Source organism: Bombyx mori, chromosome 11, assembly GCF_030269925.1.
Source record: "Bombyx mori chromosome 11, ASM3026992v2".
Taxonomy (NCBI): Eukaryota; Metazoa; Arthropoda; class Insecta; order Lepidoptera; family Bombycidae; genus Bombyx; species Bombyx mori.
This window is the reverse complement of record NC_085117.1, coordinates 20,423,428-20,447,610: the sequence shown is the minus strand read 5'-3', so window position 1 is coordinate 20,447,610 and position 24,183 is coordinate 20,423,428. Positions and strand designations below refer to the sequence as shown.

The following is a 24,183-nucleotide window of genomic DNA, read 5'->3' as shown; positions in this document are numbered from 1 at the left end:
CTTATTAAATTTACCAATATGCTTGATAATCGCTAACACACTACATTCATGAATGTTTACTTCGCGACGGCAGTATGAGATGTTTAACAACAGTGGAAAATCAGTAACATAAAACAGTAGTTCTTCAAATAGGATTTAAGGGAGTATATAAGCAGTTAGGTGGGACAAATAAGATGAGGATTCTATCAACACTACCACGGACGATTTATCAGAAACCAGTGGTAGCTATAGCTAAAGGTGATTGAATTTTCTGTCGATCCATCAATAGTAAATAAGTATTTGTCCAGTGAAAAATGATTTATAAAACACAAACTCTCAATCGCTCATCTAGTGGCCCGGACGAAACACGACCTCTGTGCTCGTCCGTATTTATCATACATAAAGGTCAGGTGTGCGATACTAATCGACATTTTTATGATGTCAGCGTAACAGTCACGTCTATTTCTGGTACACTTCACGGAGATTACACGTACTTACTGGTCGTACCTACTTAATAAGCAAATGTGAGGGAATTTAAGGCGTCTCCAGCTGTCGGTATGTTTGGTCCTAACATTAGCTTGCTTTTTTAATTTATTATATTAGAAGGGTGGACTAACTCACGACCCAATGGGAATAATTATTTATAGACTAATTATATTGGTACTCGCGATACTGGCTTTAAAAATACCCATACATACACATATTGTATTTACTTTTCCTTTTAAATAAATTTTAATATAATATTTAGCGTACTATTATTATTGCTTTATTTATTCGACTATTGTCGTTACTATCATATTAGCAAACACAATAAACCTGTCATTCCGCCTTCGACGAGTGTCTATCAAATTGATCTGTCAATGTTTGAAGTGAAAGTGCGCAAAAAAGAATAGCATCGTTAATTTACTCAACATAATGCGGCTCCTATTATAAATGGTATTTTTTCTGCTAAAATGAGCTTCAATAGGCTTTTAATATAATTATTGGGATAAATGGGCAGGTTAGAGTTTAAGTAATTTGAATATGATTAATTATTGTGGTGACGTTTGGCAACATCATACAAATGGTGCCGCTTTTGTTGAGATTAGAGATCAAAATCTCATCGATATTAAAGCACGGTTTGACAGAAGATGCCTCACTAACAATGCTTGTGTAGCGTTGGGGTTACAACCCTCCAGCAATACAGTTAGTGGAGTATCGCGTGCCGACCCGACAGGCTGGTTCTGATCTAGCGGCGTATTCCGGAACACCGGCGACGTTGGTCGTCGACCATCGCCGCCACGACCACGTCCGTCGTCGGTCCTCGGGGTGAGGTTGTAGCATAGGTCCCGAAAAAACCCTACCTACGCTGCCCGGGCTCTGACCCCGGCCGGAGATCGGACGACGAGTGAGATAGGGCAAGGGGCTACAGCCCCAGTTTTGGCTTTGGAATACATTTTGTTAGCCTACTCACAACAGTCACAACTGTGTATCCCAAAGCTAGAGTGGATGACCACTGCTAAAGATAAAGAAAAATGGGATTCTTTGGAGGGGACTTTTACCCTGAGAGGGGTCCACATTAGAAAGAGATTACATAAATTGCAAGAGTAGTAGATCTATTATGATTACTCAGTAATATAATTATTAAATACTAAATTAATTAAGCTCTATTTAATTATTGTGGAACAAATAAAGCTTTAAAAATTTTATTATTAATATTTATTACTTGTGACTAGAAATGGTTTATTTTTTATTTTTATTGCCTAGATGGGTGGAAGAGCTCACAGCCCACCTGGTATTAAGTGGTTACTGGAGCCCATAAACATCTACGACGTAAATGCGCCACCCACCTTGAGATATAAGTTCTAAGGTCTCAGTATAGTTACAACGGCTGCCCCACCCTTCAAACCGACACGCATTACTGCTTCACGGCAGAAATAGGCAGGGTGGTGGTACCTACCCGTGCGGACTCAAGAAGTCCTACCACCAGTAATTACGTAAATTAAAATTTGCGGGTTTCATTTTTGTTACACGATGTTATTCCTTCACCGTAGAAGTCAACCGTGAACATTTGGAGAAAAATTGGTACCCGCCAGGGATTCGAACAGCTGTGCATCGCTCAATACGAATGCACCGGACGTCTTATCCTTTAAGCCACGACGACTTCTAGAACTATCTATATTTAAGAACGCCTATAATAGAACCTAAAATATAGGCTTGCGTAGTGTGGACCTCGTTGTTTATATGGAAGACAAATGCCAGGAAAGTCGTGACTTTATTGTGTTAGGTTAATTTACTTCAAACATTTTTTTGTATTTGCCGGAGGATTTGAGCTGTAATTAATTGCGTCATACGATACCGTGACGCCCGCCATGCTCCATTACGTCACGGACAATCCGAAATTACCAAAATTTTATAGAAAATTGTAAACCCAACATCAATATTCAACAAAAGCGCGACAAATTGTAGAAAGTCTCTGGCGATGCTGGTAACCGCGTCACGCGCCCAATACATGTGTTTATGCCGTCATTATGTTATTAAATGCTCGATTCTTTTATCGACTCGCATTTTTATTGCGAACGAAAACTGCGAAGAGCGGGTCATTTGACGGATATTAATTGTTCGCTCACAGCGCAAAATATTTTATGTTCATGGATCTCTCACGATACTAGTCTATCAGGCTTTGTATTAGAGCAAACGGGCACCTTACCCGAACATAACTAAATCGCATTGACCATATATGATGAACCATAGATGAACCATAGAACCATTTGGAACTGGTGGTAGGACCTCTTATGAGTCCGCGCGGGTAGGTACTACCACCCCGCCTATTTCTGCCGTGAAGCAGTAATGCGTTTCGGTTCGAAGGGTGGGGCAGCCGTTGTAACTATACTGAGACCTTAGAACTTATATCTCGAGGTGGGTGCCGCATTTACGTTGTAGATGTCTATGGGCTCCAGTAACCACGTAACACCAGGTGGGCTGTGAGCTCGTCCACCCATCTAAGCAATAAAAAAAAACTCACTTGCCTTTTTTCCTACGAAGGTTCCTTTAACTTTGTTTCTAATTTCTATATTAGTGACTGACCCTATTGGAAGCCCGTATGTATACTGCCAGAGTGAGTACCACGTCGTACCTGCGTACAAGCATTTGTGCCTCTCGATCTACAGATTCACATATACAGTGAAATTTCAAGTATATTTAGAGAAATTTATTTCTAAGCGGATGCAGATCTGAACTAAATATAGCCCTTTGCACATAAGAAAATCTTATTTCTTCTAGGTTACTCATACTCGTCTTGTAGGAGGAATAGGGAGAGGAGGAGGACCTCGATCTTCCTCTTCGCCCTCTTCTTTTTTTTATGATTGTAAGATTACTGGTGATCCGGAGGCCTTTCTAGTTTCACCCGGACAGGTGGGCAAGCAAAGGCTCAGCTAGGAAGGGTGGAATTTGCCAACAACTGCTCGAGCGCCTCCGAAGGAGACCTAACAACTCAAGAGCAGCTGCTTAGCAAATGAATCTACTACCGCATTGGAATCGCGACTCGCTGAAAAGGTTCGGCGAGAAACTCAGCGGGCTGATGCATGAGTTAGCACTCTTCTTCTCTGGAGGTGCCAGAATCAGAAATAACCCGCTTTATTACAACCCTCGACCGATTCCTCAGCGTTAAAAAAAAAGGTTACTCACCACGCTTTTACACTCACAGCTGTTCATTGTTTGACTTTCAAATCGCTGCAACATCTAAGATAAATTTAAGAAAAGTGTTCGCCATTGAAAGGCCCCAAACTTGATGCTAACTTTGACCGGGATCTGAACCTTGTCCTGAAGCCACTAGCACTAGACTAACGAAGCGAGCATGCTGTAGTTTAAGTGTCATTTTATTTTCTGTAGATTTCTAAAGTGACCGGTACTTACTATGCCACAAACAGCCGTAACATCAAAGCGATCGTCCATAACTCACCGTCCAGGCATAAACACCGTTATTAAAGTTCGTGTGTATCTCGAACCACTATTATAAAACAAACAATTACACATGAATTAACTTTACGTGTTACCTCGCTTTCCTGTCACAGTTTAAGCATGACAGTAATGCAAGTATTTCCACGCTTTTATTAGTTTCCTTCACTGGCCTTAATGTACTGACAATATAATATCTATAAGTACATTAAGCGACTACTAAAGTCATAGACCTCTCAAGGTGAACTATGCTGAGCACCTCGCGACATGAGGTCAAAATTTCCAACCCATTGGATTATTATATCCTTTCTCACGGATGTTTCATGGGAGGAAACTAGTACAAATTTGTGCGAGCTCCCAGGACATATTATCACCATAAAAACCTTAAATCAAACAAATTGTTTGAATTTAACTGCCTTTCAATCCTTATTATGTTGAATTTTAAACATAGTCGTCGTCCGTGACCACTCAAACTGCAAAGTATTCGAAACATCGTAAATAAGCACGAGATTCAGCCGTAAAAATAATTTTCATTACGCATATTATCAAAAGCAATGGTGAATCCAACGCCTCCCTTCCACAACGTATGAGGTTGTACATTGCGCGCATTTAATCATCAGTGATCAGCTTTTTTTTTCCTACCTATGCTGATAGCCTTAAGAGGCTATTTCAGCTTCACCATAACGTTTGTAGGGACTCAAACCGGAGAGTTGCTAACACTGACCCTAGCAAGAGCAGTGCTTCGCAGAATCTACCACCGGATCGGAAACGCGACCCACTGAGGAGATCCGGCGAGAAACTCAGTGGGCTGTGTCTATGGGTTAGTTCGCTCGTCGAGTCCTTCGTCGCAAGCGACGGGTTCGACGAGGACGGTGACCGGTGCTTGTGGTGCCTAAAAGCACCGTTAATGGATCAGGAGGATCCGTAATGACGTGAAGTGATCAGCACCAACACTTCGAACGCAATGTTATAATGTTGGCGTCTCAGGAATCACTTCCACTATTTACATATTGTTTGTTTGTATACTGTGGTAAAATTCTCGACTGCGTACGACAATCTCAGTCGATTGTAATACAAATGCGTGAAATTCTAGAAGACGATCGCTATCGACGTTTAACTGAATTGTTACGAAACTTGCGTTTTTACGAAGCTTTTGTTTGAATTATTTAAATTGATTTCCTAACTTGTATCTCAAAAGCCGGGGGTCAATGTGCCCTGTGGGTAGTTTCATTGGCTTAGATGGGTCGGTTGGCTCATCGCTCACGTGGTATTAACCGCTCATCGTAGCCTTGGGATAGCGCTTATGAAAGCATTGAAAAAAAGAGATTATCCTTCCTTTCAATTATGATTGCTACTGGGCAGATAGATCACAGCAAGCTATACAGCCAGTAACGAGAAAATTAATTTGGATTCGGTAGACTTTTTTCTTCCATATTGAAACTATCCGGAACAAGTCGTTTGTGACAGGTGTTGGTTGCATATACATAACACTTCAATCTTATTTCTTAGCGATTATGGAACGGAGTTTCTAATGGGACGATGCGGAGGGGTACCATAACCGAGAAAAAACGTCCGTAACGTAAGATTTTCATTAGTAATGCACACAATGTACGACTTAACTTTGCAATAACGTACAAAAAATAACATTATTTTTTTTATTTGGGCTCCATTGACAACTTGCCATCAAGAGCTACATAGATACAAACAAAATTCCGATCATTTCATGTTATGAATAACTTCATACTATGTTTTAGGCTACAATGTTGAACAGAATGTAAGTAATTCAACATGCACTTGCTGCCTGCACAACAAATGTGTAATTGCGAGTCGCGTTCTCGCACATTGTACCTAACTATGGAACGAAGTTGCGGCTTTATTGAAAATATAGTATATTGCTTCAAAGATTTTAAAATAAAGGAAAAGAAATGTATAAAATTAATGCGGTAACCGGTTCAGTTGCGTTTACCAATGTCCACGAGCGATGATAAAGCCCTTCTCGAGACAAGGCGTGTCCTTTTCAGGAAAAATGCTCCTCAATCATTCATCTACAACAGCAACATCATCGTCTCTTTTTTATTTATTGTGAAGATGCTCGAGCTCACGGCCTACGTGATGTTAAGTGGTGATAACTCAACGTGAAGACCGCCACCTGTCTTGAGATACGATGTTGAAGTCTCTTTTAAGCGAAACAGGACGCTTTCCCAGTAAGAGTAGGTGAGGTGGTTTTACCCACACGGGAGGCCTTGCATTTTAAATCATGTATGATACACTCATGATCAAAATATCAATATATGAACGGTACCCCGGTCTACCCTTCTTGTATATCGGTAACCTAAAGGCAAACATTGACCCCTTGCTATATTTTATGCTTAAAATAAAAATTTAGAAGTCGGGCACGTTCCGATTTTGATCTAATTACATAAATCGTAATTCATTTACACTTTTGGGGTTTAATTACGTGTTTATTTCCTCTTAACACTCTCGTGGTATAAAAATAGAGCACATATCTTCCTTTAATATCTGTTGATTTTTCAAGTAATGCATTCTTATTCGCTTAACCTTAAATCGCAACTAGCCCGCAACATAACGGTATCAATGTTACGACCTTGCAGCTCGTAAACGCGGATCGCGGGTGGGACTAGGGTCGGTCCGGTACTGGTATTTGTGGGATGGCAGGTCAAACGCGTATGGGAAGTGACGACCAGCGCGCTATATGCGTGCTCACTGCGCTATAGATGTGTAATTTAATATAAGCCAATTTTATGGTAATGTGTGGGGGATATTCATTTTGTATTAATTTTCCAAATCGCCTAGTGGTAAACGATACACCCTACTCTACCCTGAGTTTCCAATTCGTTTCCAGTGTGACTATATCTTTGTAAAATAATTGGCTCTGTACTTTTAAGTTAGAATATCTTCCATAATACTAGGCCTCACCGTCATCTGTCCCTAATATCCAACACTAGCTCCCCTCTGGATTTCAAATCTAATGCTCTCAGGGAAAATTGACATCAGGCAGGCTGCTGGTCATAAGCTTGTAATCCAAGTCAAATTAAAGCACGGGCAGAGTTGTGCCGACTATACTTAATATCTGTTAGGCAATAAGATTAAGAGATAAACTGATGTATTTATACAAAATATAACAATAAACACATAAATATTCTAAAAGTTCAAATTCATTGTTTAGTTTATTATCGTGTGTCTTTTATTTATATTGCTGCTTATATTGCTTTTTTATTGCTCTAGATAGACAGATAGACAGATGAAGCTACGACCTACCTGAGATTAAGCAGTGGAGCTCATAGAAATCTCAATTCGAATTTTTTCATCAGTTTTGAGACATTAGTCGACCTCATCGACAGTCGACAGTCTCAATCACACAGTATTGACGGACTGTCTCCATCATCAAACAGGACCGCAGGACTACTTACCAGTCAGAACAAAATTACTTTTTACCTCGACGAGCTTATTCGATTCCTTCCGATTATTTAAACTGTCTGTAAGACCTCTGTAAGTACGAAAAAAAAATTATAATTATTAAAATAAAATAAAAAATATTGGATGGAAAGTCCTTTTAAACTACACTTAAGAAAACATGCATTAAAAAAACTTTTCATCATCTTGCGTTCGTTGTCGTTTCCACAGTCGACTTTTCTCTTTCAATGCTTTTATGTATTTTCACGTATGAAGTACTTTATGTATTTTCATGATACCGTTACCAGGTCGTCATCAGATAGGCGGGATGCCGTCTACCTTCTAAGACAATAAAACTCTTTTTTTCCTACCTATGTTGATAGCCTTAAGAGGCTATTTCAACTAGGTGGGTGGCGCATTTACGTTGTAGATGTCTATGGGCTCCAGTAACAACTTAACACCAGGTGGGTTGTGAGTCCGTCCACCCATCTAAGCAATAAAAAAAAAGAAAAAAGAAAAACTTCACCCTAACGTGTGTAAGTGACCTCACGGGGCTCAAACCGGAGTATTGCTAACACTGACCCTAGCAAGAGCAGTGCTTCGCAGAATCTACCACCGGATCGGTAACGCGACCCACTGAAAAGATCCGGCGAATAAAACTCAATAATGTGCGTAATGTATACAACTATACACTGACTGTGAGCGTAGAAGTCTTTATTATTTTTTACTAATTTGGGTGTGGATCTCATATTCAAATCTTTACATAAGTATTATTTGTAATTATTGCTAGCGAGATGAATCTCGCATGGCTCTCTGAGGGCTTGCTATTGTTGCGGACAAGCGGCGTAAATATAAAACATTAAAAACTAAAGGAGCGATCAACCTTGTCAAATTGTTGATTAAAGTAAAACTTTTACCGTAAGAAATGAAACAATTACTTCTCACAGATGTACAGTCAACTAAATTACTTTACAACCACTATTACGCTTAGTTAATAGCTCTCAGTGCGTGAAAACAATTGTCAAAGATCAATTCATTAAAACAATTAAAGTTTTCCAAAAAAATTAAACTTTCTAAAATTTCACTGCTTCTTTCAAATGTTTCTTGTAACTTTAATAATGATTCACAACAGTAGTGATGAGAATATCATAGGTGACATTAGTTTAAATTTATTTACTTGCTGTAGTCAATCAATTTAATCTGTTTTTAAGCTATTGCATAGATTTTATTGCAGTCCTTGAGCGCGGCTTGAGAGCGGAATCCAGAAATTTCGTAACGAAAATAATCTGACACCTCCACTATGCAATAACTAAAACAATAACTAAACAAATAACTAAAACCGCGCAAGGTTCAAAGGTAGCCCGAGGAATTTTAATACATAAATATAAAACAATTTAAAGTATAAAAAGCTTATTTGAATGAGTAACATTGATAATTTTTACAATTTTCAACATTTAAAATACCCTTTTTAATTTTATGTTTCGAGCTAAAACGAGAAGAAACAGTAGAAGTATTTCAAGTCATGGTCTTGACAAAGCCGAAACGAATAAATTATGAAATATTTGTTTAATATTTATATTCGTTTGTCGTAGCTTATAAGACATGAATTCTAAAAGAGCCTATTAAATATTGGCAAAAATGCAGTATTTTCAAGTTAAACAAGATAAGACTCATAAAGATTTTATGTTCGTTGCAAGTTTAAGGATAACTTAGGATATACAGGCAAATGCTTAAGTTGTATGTAAGTGGAGTTTAAGCTGCAATTTTAGTACATTGTACGTGTTAATGCACTTGTAATCTATGCAGATCGAATAATAGGACGACAGACATAAACTACTAAACCAAACAGCTAAAGAGATGTCCACCATGTTTTTTTTATTGCTTATGTAGTTAGACGAGCTCACGGCCCACCTAGTGCTAAGTGGTTACCGGAGCCCATAGACATCTACAACGTAAATGCGCCACCCACCTTGAGATATAAGTTCTAAGGTCTCAGTATAGTTACAACGGCTGCCCCACCCTTCAAACCGAAACGCATTACTGCTTCACGGCAGAAATAGGCAGGGGTGGTGGTACCTACCCGTGCGGACAAGAGGTCCTACCACCACTATTGTCTTATTGTATGTCACAAACTTCACTTAAAGACTAATCAACTATAATTTAAATATGAAGGATTGAAATTTGGAAAATAACAAATCGACGTGATCTAAATATTTTGGGCAGTGAACTAAGTCATTTATTAATACACTAACAATACATACACTGGTACATATATGAACTATTACACAAAGTAATATCAAAATTGCGATTCAAAGACAGTGGTGCCACTCATACGTTTTGATGGAAAAAATAAGTACACATAAGCGTGTGGCCTACCTACAATGATATGGAGAATCAAAATTCACTTGACTGTCATTAAAAATTTAAATAGACGTGAGCTAGTCTACACACCTTCGTCTAATGTAATAAAAACAACTTGATCCGTTCATATTCGTCTTTCGTAAACACGTGTATTTTTACCAAAATAGATGTATGTCTCAGAATTCAAACTGTGAAATTTTTGTCACACCTAATACAAATTCATCCGCCATCTTACTAGGTTGCGGATCTTTCGAATGAAATTGTATAACAATCTATTCAGAACAAGAACGTCATAATAGAATATTTGAAGGCACTAAAACATTTGAAGTTATCCGCATTCAAGATACAGTCTTGTTATTGTTTCGTTCAGTATGAAAACTTAGACAATAGAACAGATGTGAGAGTTTTTTTTTTTTTTTTTTTTTTTTTATTGCTTAGATGGGTGGACGAGCTCACAGCCCACCTGGTGTTAAGTGGTTACTGGAGCCCATAGACATCTACAACGTAAATGCGCCACCCACCTTGAGATATAAGTTCTAAGGTCTCAGTATAGTTACAACGGCTACCCCACCCTTCAAACCGAAACGCATTACTGCTTCACGGCAGAAATAGGCAGGGCGGTGGTACCTACCCGTGCGAACTCACAAGAGGTCCTACCACCAGTGATTACACAAATTATAATTTTGCGGGTGTGATTTTTATTACACGATGTTATTCCTTCACCGTGGAAGTCAATCGTGAACATTTGTTAAGTACGTATTTCATTCGAAAAATTGGTACCCACCTGCGGGATTCGAACACCGGTGCATCGCAACAACGAATGCACCGGACGTCTTATCCTTTAGGCCACGACGACTTCGATCGCCTCTGGCCCGCAATCCTAGTCGCACATCCATTAGACGATATTATTGAAAAAACAACGTATTAAGACGTAAACATCCTTAAAAATACTGATATCTCTAAATTTTTTTTATTGCCTGTATAGTTAGACTAGGATACGGCCCACCTGATCGTGAGTGGTTACCGTCGCTCATGGACGTCAGCGATACCAGGGGCAGAGCCTAGCCGCTGGCTACCGTCAATCTTCCGATTAACAAATTCATACTGTGAAAACAAAAAGTGCACCAAAATTTAAATCCGGAACACACTTTATTATAAAAATATAATTTGATTACAACGGATCGGCGACTAGGCGCATCTGCACAGTGTATCCATACAACCTGACTGGCCATATTCCTGCTACATTTATCATGCATTATGCCAGCAATGAATTAACCTGTGTTAACGTACTAAGCTCGTGTGTACGAAGCTTTAATTTATTAATTGTGCCAAGTGACCCCGACCTTACGATTTATGGAGCAAACTTATCGTCTAGATTTGTGAGTACTGTTTTATATTAGAATGTTCTTATTTATCTGCTAAACTGCAGGCCTTACAAGAATATCTTCGCCGTTATTGGTGATTGTGCGAATGATATTTTACTCATTTCTGCTGTAATGCAACCATGTGCTTCTATTCAAGTTAGGGTAGCTATATTTCAATTTGAATGAAGTCATCAACCTGATGGTGTCATATGGGCATCAGTCTGCACCTTATGATATATATGGGCGCCGGTAGCTGCGTAACGAGAGGTTGTAATCTCCTACTCTAATAAACAAGGTGAGTTTGATCACAGTGAGAGGTCATTTCACAAGAATAGAATTACCTAAGTTCCAGGAACCAGAATCGCCACTAATTACTCCCACGAACGAGGAAGGAATGAAAGCAAACATCGTTTGACAAACCTTTGCTTGTCGAGGGCCCCTTGAGATTTATTTTTAGGAAATGAAGCGTTCAGTCCAGTTTGGATTAGAGATGAGAGTACTCAACGCTGACGGAATGCTGCGAGGGTCAATTGTTGATCGACGATTGTTCTAGAGTTAACCATCTTTGGATATGGTATTTCGGGTAGTTTTTTAGAAATATATTTTAATTTATTTCAAAAGAGAAATATCTGCGATTTGATTTTGTTAACTTGTTGAAATTTTAAATATTTTTTAAAGGTTATACGTTTTTAAAAGGACAAGTCAATATTTTCGCATTTTTTTGCTTAGATAAATAAAATATTCGAAGCTTTAAGATTAATGTCGTCGTGGCCTAACGGATAAGACGTCCGGTGCATTCGTGTTGAAGCGTTGCACCGGTGTTCGAATCCCGCAGGCGGGTACGAATTTTTCTAATGAAATACGTACCTAACAAATGCTCACGATTGACTTTCACGGTGAAGGAATAACATCGTGTAATAAAAATCAAACCCGCAAAATTATAATTTGCGTAATTACTGGTGGTAGGACCTGTTGTGAGTCCGCACGGGTAGGTACCACCGCCCCGCCTATTTCTGCCGTGAAGCAGTAATGCGTTTCGGTTTGAAGGGTGGAGCAGCCGTTGTGACAATACTGAGACCTTAGAACTATATCTCAAGGTGTGTGGCGCATTTACGTGTAGATGTATATGGGCTCCAGTAACCACTTAACACCAGGTGGGCTGTGAGCTCGTCCACACATCTAAGCAATAAAAAATAAATAAACAGATGCAGCTAAATATGCTATTATGCCGTTAATATGCGTTTACAAAACATTCAAACTAATTCTGAAATGTTCAACTTCAAAAGTTGACATAGCAGGTATCCGAAGTTTTGGTTCTAAAGTCGAGAGCTTAATATCCAAACGTATTCTTTAATGAATTGCGAATAATATATATAGGAACTAGCTGAACCGGCAGACTTCGTAGTGCCTCAATCGATAAATAAAAGACCTAAGCTTTTGTATAAAATAAACGTAAAACAAACAAAAGGAATCCGTCCGACGGGGGACGCATCAAAGGAAAAACAAAATTGTTATTTTTATTTAATTCCGAGAATTTTCATATTTATGTACCTTTTAAACCTTCTCTGGACTTCCACAAATAATTCAAGACCAAAATTAGCCAAATCGGTCCAGCCGTTCTCGAGTTTTATCGAGACTAACGAACAGCAATTCATTTTTATATAATTATAAGTACATATATAGATAACGTAATAAAAATATTTTATTCGTGTAATTTTATTGAAAATCGCAGGAATCAGCCACATCGGATATTTCTCACGTCGATCGAACAATTCGGTGCAAAGGCCGCGTGGGTAGTGTTATCATATTTAGAAAGCGTTTGCCGGGCACCGTGTAATACCGGATTTTGAATAAACACTAATACTGGCACAATGTTTGTCTGCGTGTTTGCTTTCCCTCAAGTAATCGATTCTTAAGTGCGTTTTTCGATTCAATTCTGATGGCTTTCTAATCTGCTTTTTATTTGGTTTTTCTAAATTCGATATTCACACATATTTAATTTAGATGTCGAAGTTTGTTTCTTTTTTAGCATTATATGTGTTTGTGTGTCACGGAACCGATTCAGAAACTTAGTTGTTGTACATTCCTCAGGGAAGGTTCATATTCACCACTAAGATACGGTAAGTCCCGCTTGAATGTTACGTTTTAGATATAGTAAGCCCTTTAATCTGTTACTCCCAAAACTACAATTTTCCCCTGTGTGCTGAAAACACGCCTACGAGTCGAGAGCAAGTATGAGGTAGACACCAAATACTAAATAACTATCCCTTATTTCGCCTGACGCATTCGTAGCGGGTAGCCATCACAGAACTCAAGATATTTAACAGATGCCTATCCAGACATCTGTTAATACAACATATTCAAGGTAAATTTAATATATTCCAGTTCCAAACAACAATATTTGGATCGTCAGTCTACCGGGCAATTTCACCCGCTCCGTGGAAAATCTTCCTGTTGTTGTTACGCCCAAATATTCACGTGCAGTCAATACAAACATCCATGTCCAAATGGTATATTAGCCAAAATATGGAATACATAATATGTACATGTTACTGGTGTTAGGACCTCTTGTGAGTCCGCACGGGTAGGTACCACCACCCCGCCTATTTCTGCCGTGAAGCAGTAATGCGTTTCTCTTTGACGGGCGGGGCAGCTGTTGTAACTATACTGAGACCTTAGAACTTATATCATGTGGCGCATTTACCCTGTAGATGTCTATGGGCTCCAGTAACCACTTAACACCAGGTGGGCTGTGAGCTCGTCCACCCATGTAAGCAATAAAAAAAAAGTACAATGTATGCCTTAGCGTTCGATGGTCTGTGAACTCGTTTGCTCATAAAACCCATAAAATATCTACATATTTGTGTGAATTTGAATACGTTAGCTCCGATGTCTCTAAAGACTCTATTGAACTTTATACTGACATCAAATAATGGGATTTCCATCTGACATCGCTTCATCCGTGTCATTATATTTCAGATTTATGTTTGTTTTATGAAAATTAATGCGTATAATGAGTCACCTTTCAGATGAGATAAATAATCCACGATCAGACAGATATAGAAATACATTAATAACTTTTTTGGTCGTTTTGATCAATGTGCCATTTTTCAAGTACTTTAATTGGGCTTGGTGACTTTAGTATTGATTGGCAATTACGCAAATAAGAATTTTTCAGCCTTGATTTTCACTACACGATGTCATTATGTTTTATACACGATGCTTTTACCACATCGTGGAAGTCATTCCGAAATATGGGTTAAGTACATATTTCATTAGATAAATTGGTACCTGCCTGCAGGATTCGAACACTATTACAGACTCATCACTGGATCCGAATGCACTGGGCGTATTATTTTTTAGGCTACAATGACTTCATTTACTAACAGACCATATCAACAGGAAAAGTGTCTTAGGCATTTTGGACGTATTTGAGGTAAAAACAAATGTGTTTTGAAAATGAAAGGCTTATAACAACTACACACGATCCCCTAGAAAGACCTTCGTTTTAATTATCCTTAAGACCTTTACAAAACAATTTAAATCAAACAATGTTAATAATTGGTATTTTAAAATAATCGTGCTTTACTTAACGATTTGTTTCTAAAGCTTCCTTGAATGTTCTTAGAGTCATTTAATTATAGATGCGGCAATTGTTTTTGCGTTGTTTTGGTGTTAATGCTTTCTATCACAGTGAGATTTGTTGTTGAGTTGTGTGTAGCCAGAGACAGTCGTACCAAAAATTAGAAAATCGAAATACAAAATAACAAGTCCATTTAGTGTTTGAAATTTATCATAAAAGTGTTATAAAATAACACTAAAATGGGTGTAAAATTTCCCAATTCATACAATTTTTACTTTTATTTTGTATCTATTGTGGCCTCATCAAAGAGCTAAGTGTTGCACGCCGTGATGTTTTGCATTTTCAAAGTAAATGACAAACATAACCTAAATTTTCCGTTAAAAGAAAAAATGTCACGTCCAAAAGTATTTTGCTCTGTAGGAATCATTCGTCATCGCACCTATAAAATTAGATCATCACAAGTCGAAAACTGTAAACATATTAAATCGATACGATCATCTCGATTTATTTAATCGAGTGATAATTCGAGTTATTAAATTGACCTCTAAAACGTCACGACACTAGTTTTACGATCACGTTTGTATTCTCAACCTATGGGATTGGCTATTTATTTATTTCATGCTATATTTCGACTAATTTTAAAATTGTTATTGATTATTTTATCGGTATTGGGTTCATCGATTGTCTGCGATTGTAAGGTCACGGACAAAGGTTTATAGTCGACAAAATTTTCAACATATTCACTGCTATTATTATATTATACTGTTAAATTATATCGGTAGATAAATAAGTGATTTTACTGCTTAGCCCATTAGTATACCGTATGCGTACAATTAAGCACTCAATTCTTCTGGAAGCATCTAGTGCTAATATGAGCTGCTAGTGTTAATGATTATTAACCACATGTCTGTAAGAAATTTTATTTCTCCTGCGTTAAGGGAGCTGGAAACATATTATCATACAGTGTTAAACTTGAAAATATATTTATCTCCTATCAGGCGTGTTATGAGCCCACACGCACAGGTACCCCACCATGTTTTTTCCTACCATAAAGCATTCATGCGTTCAGAACGTGGAACTGCCATTCTACTATCTAATTAAGGGGTAAAGGTGATCTAGGTTAGACTTCTATCTATGGGAGATAGTTACTACTTGGTATTAGATTAGCTTCTCTGCTCTTCTAGAGCAATAATAAAAACCAGCACAGAGCGACCGCCAACTCACCCTACATACATACATTACGTAAGCGCGAACTATACTAATTCTACGATATACATTGATTAAGATCGATACATATGCCGGATCACGTATTAATGGCGCCCACGCGCACCGTACCGACGATCCATAATACAATTATAGATTAGTTTATATACAGATGGCAAAATTGAACGCTGGAGATTTAAGCCTATAATATAGGAGCTTCTAAGAATCTCACGAGGTTTCAAGACCAAGTCAAATTCTGAATAATGTCAATAAGCTTATGACGATTCATGATTTAAAGATTTTTTTCGTAAAATTTTATCTAAATTTGTCTATCTTAATAAACTAATAATACATACAACAATGGACAGGTTATTGCATTTTTTGTTGAATAATAAAACTAGCAAAATATCCAAAATATTGCAGTCGGTAGTATTAATGATGTTAGTAAGTAATGTGTGGTAGTTTTTTTTCCACCTACTGCTAGCCTCAAGGGGCTTTGCAATGCTAGTTTCACCGAAAACGGTGTGATAGATGCAGCCTATGGAGTTAAATACCACCATCTTGTCTTTTCAGTGTTGTGTCGGAAGGTAAGGGCCCGTATTTTGTAATCTATGAATTTTCAAGGTTCTTCAAAAACCATAACTTTTCTAGTTTTCAAGAGTAAATTACATATTATAATAAATATATTACCACACCGTACCACGCGATTTTCCTTCTACAAGAAAACCAGTTACCTGATCTATGCCCGACTCATTGTTTAAACTATGACTCGATGACACGCTTCCCAGAATAGAACGACTTGAAACGAATGAAATGCACAGGAAACCAAATAAACTTGTAGATCGAAACACGAAGCTAACTAACCGTAATACTAAACAGCCTATTTAGAACACGCCTCGATTTAAAACGTGTTAATTAACGTTTTAATTAATTGTGAAAGAGACGTTTACTGGAAATGTTGGAAAAACTTTTTTATGTTGCCGTTCTTTGAATAATAATTGACTTTCTCGCTTTCGTGAATTGATTAATTGGAAAATACATTTATGGGTGTCGCGTAAGTCTAGGCACAGGCCGTATGAAGCCGCATGAAGCCGGCTCTTTTGTCATTACCTTCGAAAGAATAATTTTATTCGATAGAAAATGCCTAAGGGTGAATTTCGCAGATGATGGAGCTGGCGGAAATAGAATTAGGAAATGATATAGTCATTGCTTGGACTTGGAATTTGGACTTTAACCTCATCTCTCAAGAGGGGCTGGTTTTTCTTTGATGGTAGGATTTTGCTGCGTTCGCTAATAACTGCCCAACCACTGAAGCACGTTTTTACAACTCAAGGCTCTGGACCTACTGCTGGATCAAAATTACAACTCACTGAGACGTCTGACAAGAAACTCAGCGGGCTAATGCTATAGGCTGCCACTCATGGTACGATAATCGCTCCGACGAACTCAACAAATGTGGTCACCTGAGCTTTAGCTAAAGCTACTATAAAAATAGGATCGTACAATAGCCACAAAAACATGCCAAAGGTATCACCAGTGGCTGATTGCTGAGTGAGATGAGACAGGGATGTAGTAAGTTGCGACCATGATTAGACTATCCTGAAGTAGCTCTCCGACGCTGGTTAAATATACTCACGGATAGGTTCAAGGTGTATAACGTCCTGAAAATCGATCTTCTTCGAGTACTATGGTGTTCTGATGGTTAAGCTAAGGAAACAAGTCTGCGAGATTTAATGAGTGTAGACGTGTGATGACCGCATAGCGAAGACCACACTTGCATCAGTCATGACGGATACGCATGCAAGTAGTGTTACGTGTCACTATACTACGACATTATACTCGCGTGCAAATCATGAAGTTGCAGACTAACTTTATGTTTCTGTTAATGATCGGAAGGAAGTGGAGGTATTTAGAGAGATTCTGAGATCCCGGCCTAAGACCCTGAATAGAGGGTGATCGGTCGGATAGTGAATGTTTGATGTTCCTACGTCACTGGATGGTTATACTTACGCTGTGGTGTATCAGTGTCTTGTGTATTATAACCAGTTGAGTGTATGAGCGTCTATGCCAATTGATCAGTATTCTACAAAACTTAAGCAGTTTATGTATTTATTTTTGGAAAATTACTGCAAATATTCGATGTCAAAACATATTTATAATCTAAATGCGGCATTGAACCCATAAAGCTTGGGGTCAAAGTCCGCAAAATTATCGATCACGTTGAATGAATCAATGTTCAGCGAATTAGCGATCTACACCAGACACCGGATGTCCTGCACGTAAAGATGCTATCTCTAACCCTCTCATACAACATTTAAATAAGTTTTAGAATTTTACCGCATAGATTATGAAGAGACAATGCTTTTGTTTTTGCCCATCGTTGGCGTTCTTCTGTGAAGCCTTACGTGTGAAAATAAAGTATGAACGGCTAAATCTATCGGAATACCAGACATACTAAAACTACGTACAATAGGTACCTATTAGAAAATTTTCTTGCTTTCAATTGTAACTCACTTTTGTCAAATATTTCTTGCTTAAAGATTAATTAATAAATGTCACTTACAGTGATTTTTTGCAGTGGTAATTACTAGGTTTTTTCCTGCTTCTATTAATTCTTCTTACCTTAGTTCTTCATGTGCTTAAGAATATCAGAAGTATTAGAAACAGATACGATCATGAATAAAAGAAGTCGCGGTATAAAAATATAAGGCATTAAAACAGCCAAGTCACATCTATACAAAGATGCTTATTCTGAAAGAAAATTAGTCCCAAGTCACTTGTGAATTCGATTAACGTAGCATCGCTCGTGTACAACTCGTATATAGATCATCGCATTGTTCTGTATTTAACGTGCGCGATACAGACGGCGGTCGATACGCGCTACGAATAGAAAACGAAGCGCTTTCGTGAATTAGAATTAGACTGTTTTTGTTATTACGTACGGACTTATCGTTGTTCATAACTGACGTATGTCGTTGTGATCGGGCGACGTGTGTGTTTGTGTGCGTTGAGCGATTTAATTGTCGCGATGTCGTTTTGTTTGAATTTTAATTGCTGTATTGTGTGTTTTGTTGGATTTTCTTGTTTAATTAGGTTAAAAAGGTTCTAAAGTTGTAATTAAAGGTGTGTGGTTTTACTACTACATGATGTAAAAGATTTAGATCGAATTTTTTTTGTCGGTTTTTCTTCAGTAGATGTTTGAGAAGACTTCCTGTCTGTGGGCAGCAGTTTGATTTATTTTTGCCTTTTTCTGCCGTGAAGCAATAATGCGTTTCGCTTTGAAGGGTGGGGCAGCCGTTGTAACTATACTTGAGACCTTAAAACTTATCTCTCAAAGTGGGTGGCGCATTTACGTTATAGATGTCTATGGGCTCCAGTAACCACTTAACACCAGGTGGGCTGGGAGCTTGTCCACTCTACTAAGCAAAAAAAAAAATTGATCTAAATGTATATACTAGGTAGTAACCATAAAATAAATAGCTGATGAAAATACAATTATATAATTTTAGTATAAGCAAATATTATTCTCAGCTTTATACCAATGAGCCTAACTTACAAGTCTGTAGTGCAGATCAGACATGATCACAATTTAATTACATACTCGGAATCGTATCAACAAAAGGTTTCACGTCACATTTCAACCAACGAATATGTTTGTTCTAAACATAATAATTCTAATAATTACAACAATCAAAGCGATTATAACAATTAATGCATTCATTGAAAATTTGAATCACAATGAGCTTAGAACGGTATTCATACGCAGTCGGGCGACGAGCGAGTCGTGATGACGTCACCGACAACTGTCACTCACGAACGCAATACATACTAAGTGGGTATAAATCTATTGTACGAATATATTATGTACATTGAATAATTAATATATGATTGACTTTATATATAATACTAGCGACCCGCCCTCGCTTCGCTTCGGAAACTGTAATTTATTATTGATTTCTCTACTATTTAATGGATGTTATTATACATGTGAACCTTCCTCTTCAATCACTCTATCTATTAAAAAATCCGATCTATTAAAAAACCACATCAAAATCCGTTGCGTAGTTTTAAAGATTTAAGCATACATAGGGATATAGGGACAGAGAAAACAACTTTGTTTTATGCTATATAGTGATTACTTTGTTATATTAGATTATTTCGTTTGTGATACTGTATGATAGATGAGCTTACAGCCCCACCTGAGGTTAAGATGTAACATTGTTCACCAACGTCAGACCGTATTACGCGGTAATGTAGGCACATTGAATTTGGCCTTTTGTACTTAAACATAAGAGTTAAAATTCGATTGTAATTTGTTTTCATATCATATTTTTCAGATCCGAAGAAAGAAATCATCGGGTTATCGGCCAACGTCGGAGCTGTAGGAAGGAAACATCATGAGGTACCTCACCCTCTCAACTCCGCGCATACCACCCCACGGCACAGTAACGGCTACCCAAGGAAGGACATGGAAAACTGCATCTCATCAAAAATATCCCAAGCATACATTTTACAATAATTTAAAAATTTCTGAGGTCGCATTGCTATTTCTTTGCTTGATGTAATAGACCATTTTTAATGTATTCAATTTGTTGCGTTAAAGAACTGTCATTACCATATAATGTTTTTTTTTTTTGTAAACAAATCACATAATGTCGTTTTACTCTATTAGTGAGTAAATTGTGGAACTGGCACAAGAATGACTTACACAAAGCGATCAGCATCGAGATACATTCAAATGTAATGCCACCCAGTAGGGCCCGTTACTGTTTGATACTCGCACGGATACTCGCCACTAGAGGTACAGCGGTAGGAAGTTTTATGTGCAGCTGTTTTTTTTTTCTCCTACCTATGTTGATAGTCTTGAGAGGCTATTTCAGCGTCGTCTTAACATGTAGGTGAGCTAACGGGGCTCAAATCGGAGTGTTGCTAACACTGGCCCTAGCAAGAGGAGTGCTTCGCAGAATCTACCACCGGATCGGAAAGGCGACCCACTGAGAAGATCCGGCGAGAAACTCAGCGGGCTGTGTCTATGGGTTAATTCGCTCGCCGAGCCCTTCGTCGCAAGCGACGGGTTCGACGAGGACGGTGACCGAAACTTTTTATTAATTCTTATTTATATACCTATATATATGTCGGAGAAGCCACAATTATTAACACCATCGTTAGACATCATAGGGGCGAATAGGGTGATCGAGCTAAGAGAAATATTGAGTACGTCAACCACATTTGTTGTCTTTTTTTTTCCACAGGAGAAAAACGCCGGATCCCCATCCTCGCAGTGGCTTAAGTAAGTTTTCAAGTCGACTTGTTGAGGAGTTTAGTCAAATCAAGAACTGAAATCAAAACAATACAATGCTTCATTTTACAAAAATATATTATTAATAACAATTTTTATTGCTTCGATGGGTAATCGAGTTTGCGGCGAGCTCAGTATTAAGTGGCTCTCCTCCTCCTTGCCTCATATTCCTTAATGCTGAGGGACGTCACCATCTTTCTCTCTCACTTTCTCTGGCATGATTTTTCTCCATCTGTATCTGTCTCTGTACGTTGTGAACATTAAGTGGCTACCAGAGCCTATAAATAGCAACAGTGCAAATTCCACCACCCCTCTTCATATATAAGTTTTATATCTCAGTTTTGTAATGTAAGTGCTGCCCCATGCTTCAAACCGAATCTTATTATCGCGGCAGAAATAAGCAGGGTGGTGGCACCTACCCTTGGAGGTTATAACATTCTTTATCATCAGTAAAAAGGGTTTTTAAATTTGTTTCTCTGTGTATTTTTTATTACTCTTGTAGGCAGCCAAGCATACATACCTGATGGTAAGTGGTTACAGTCACCCATGGACTTCAGTAATACTAAGGGCAGAGCCAAGCCGCTGCCTACTGTTAAGTACTCTCCACAGGCCTCGCTTGAAGTAGGACATGTCATAGCGCTCAGGAAACATCATGGAGGGGAATGTTGGAGTATTTGGCACTGTACATTCCGTGGGAAATGCACTGAAGAATTGTTCATCGTTCTGTTTGCTTCAAGCAGCACAACTCGCCACCAAAGCAAAGTAGAAGGTCAAATCGCTCTTCCTTCAAACCTGAAGACACGCATGCTTAGAAATAATTATTAGACTATGCTTCTATCGCACGAGCTTATAAGCTTAGTATGCCGTAATGGGCATAATTAGTCCTACCATCAACAAATCTATCACGTAAACCGAGCTGGCCGAGATGCAACAACTAAACTTTCCACAATCTCAACATTGTTAAGCTTGTTGAAGTTGAATATATAATATTATTTTTTTGGGAGAAAAGATTTTCAAAATCGTTTTGAAAGTTCCTCTGCGGAACACACTGCGGTAGGTAGAAACGTCGGTCAGATTCGAACCTCAAAGTATTATGACAAATTGAAATCAAACGCAAATACATCCGTGTCAAAGAACCGATGGCGACGTACAAAATCAGGAGTGGCGCGCGGTGTGAATACAACTGGCCGTTTATCTACCCGATGTAATAAAAGTTCATAATGATTCAGTCTATCTCCCTACCATCAATCAGGAGACAGGATACACACACACTCCCATAAATGTGAGTAGTGACGCTGTGAGGTACAAGCTATTTTTTTGTAGTACCTAACGAGCGTGACAATGATACCGCCATACGTGGACTCAAAGACGCCTTGCATTCCTATACTGGTACCGTGCCGAAACGATCAATGTAAGTTCTATGTGTCTACAATTTAAAATAATTATAGACAGCATCCGCCCACTTGACGGTAAGTGGTGAATTTAGTAATGTGAAGAACACGAGTAAGTAGAAGCCTACCGCTGAGGACTGTTCTCAAATCCCATTCGAAAATAATTATGAACGAGTGGGGTGAATAAGGGAGAGGAGGCTTGTTTTAAAAACGGGTTATACATACATATATAGGGTAAACATTTTTTGAAAGACCTTTTAGATTACCAACAACCATCATCACGTACTCAGTAAGTATACTGGTATATAAGCTGTGCTTCGGTAGCAGTACTCCGTTAAAAGTAAACATTATGACCTCATAATAATAATATTTCATGTTCACGAGTATTCATGATTGACAACTTATTTCTAATGAACATGGATAATAGCATGGCTAAAGGCTGATCAGTAATCGCAAGCTGCTGCAAAAAATACAATACAAAAAGTGTTTTGCAAGTTCCAAGAACTAACCTATTTAGAATCCATTACGCTTTAGGAATTTTGGGTAAACATAACGTGTGGGTGTTAAAGGTAATGTGAACTCTAATTATATAGAATTAAGTATGGATAAATTGCACCTTCCTTATAATTGGGCGCCAGCGGTTTTTGTAACACAAAGTTAGGTTTCAAGGATATGCTCTTCATGGATTTTTAGCTGGATTTAGTATTTTTTTAGATGATATGAATTCAAAATCACAATACCAGGGTATCGTGAAAACTGCTACTTGTCTGATCATGGGCTAAGTGAAATCTTAAAGATTCCAGTGCTATCTTAAATTAAATCATAAGTAAGATGTAATATGTTACTGAAGGCGCTCATTGAGGCTAAAATGGATTGCTCAGCACATCTTTGATCTTGTAAGCCTGTACCACCACCCTACCTATTTCTGCCATCAAGCAATAATGCATTTCGGTTTGGTGGGTTGAGCAGCCTTTGTACTGTAAAAAGTGAAACTTAGTACGCATGTCTCTTGGTGAGTGGCAGTGTTTACTTTGTAGGTGTTTCTGCTGACCACTTAACACCAAGTGTACTGATCCTTCCCCATATTTCCTCCGCGCATCGTATTCCTCAATGCTGAGGGTCATGACCACTCTTTTGTATCACTATTTCAAGCACAATTTTTTTGCCACCTAGTTCTGTCTCTGGCGATGTGGAGGGCGTAGTAAAATGTAGATCAAAAGCGGTGCGGATCTGGTCGCACCAACAAATTAGGCTGCGCCTCCAAGGCCTTTTCCCATCTATTATACCAGTCATGATGAGCCTCTCAAGGATGTTTCTATCATTTCTTGCAATGTGACCAAAGTATTCAGGGATTCTGCAAAGACACTCGGATGACAACTGCGAGGAGATTTTGAGTTCTCGCAAAACCGAGGTGTTAGTCCGAAATGCTGTTCACCCATCTAAGTAATAAAAAAACCAACGTTTCCATCCTGAAAGATCTAGAGAGGGGCAATGATTAGCAGAGCTCAGTTGAGGCATCGACTTCAAGTTTCAATGTGACCATAGGTAACAAATTGGCCATGGCCTCGTTTCTCTATCTACACTGTAATCAAAACAAAAAATGTAGCCCACGCATTTAAACATCCGAACACGGTTCTGACGTATGTCTGTCAC

General features: G+C 38.3%; 1 long non-coding RNA gene across 2 annotated transcripts in view; it reads left to right on the top strand.

Moving 5' to 3' along the window:
- The first annotated feature begins 405 nt into the window (after nucleotides 1–405).
- LOC101737996 (uncharacterized protein K02A2.6) overlaps nucleotides 406–24,183 on the top strand; it is a 38,786-nt gene continuing 15,008 nt past the window's right edge. The window contains exons 1-3 of one of the 2 annotated variants that reach the window (XR_209792.5): nucleotides 407–534; nucleotides 20,178–20,242; nucleotides 21,093–21,231. This is a non-coding gene — a long non-coding RNA (uncharacterized protein K02A2.6). Of the gene's footprint in view, nucleotides 535–20,177; nucleotides 20,243–21,092; nucleotides 21,232–24,183 lie in introns of those variants that run through there. The other variant, XR_009974377.1, reaches the window with a different exon arrangement.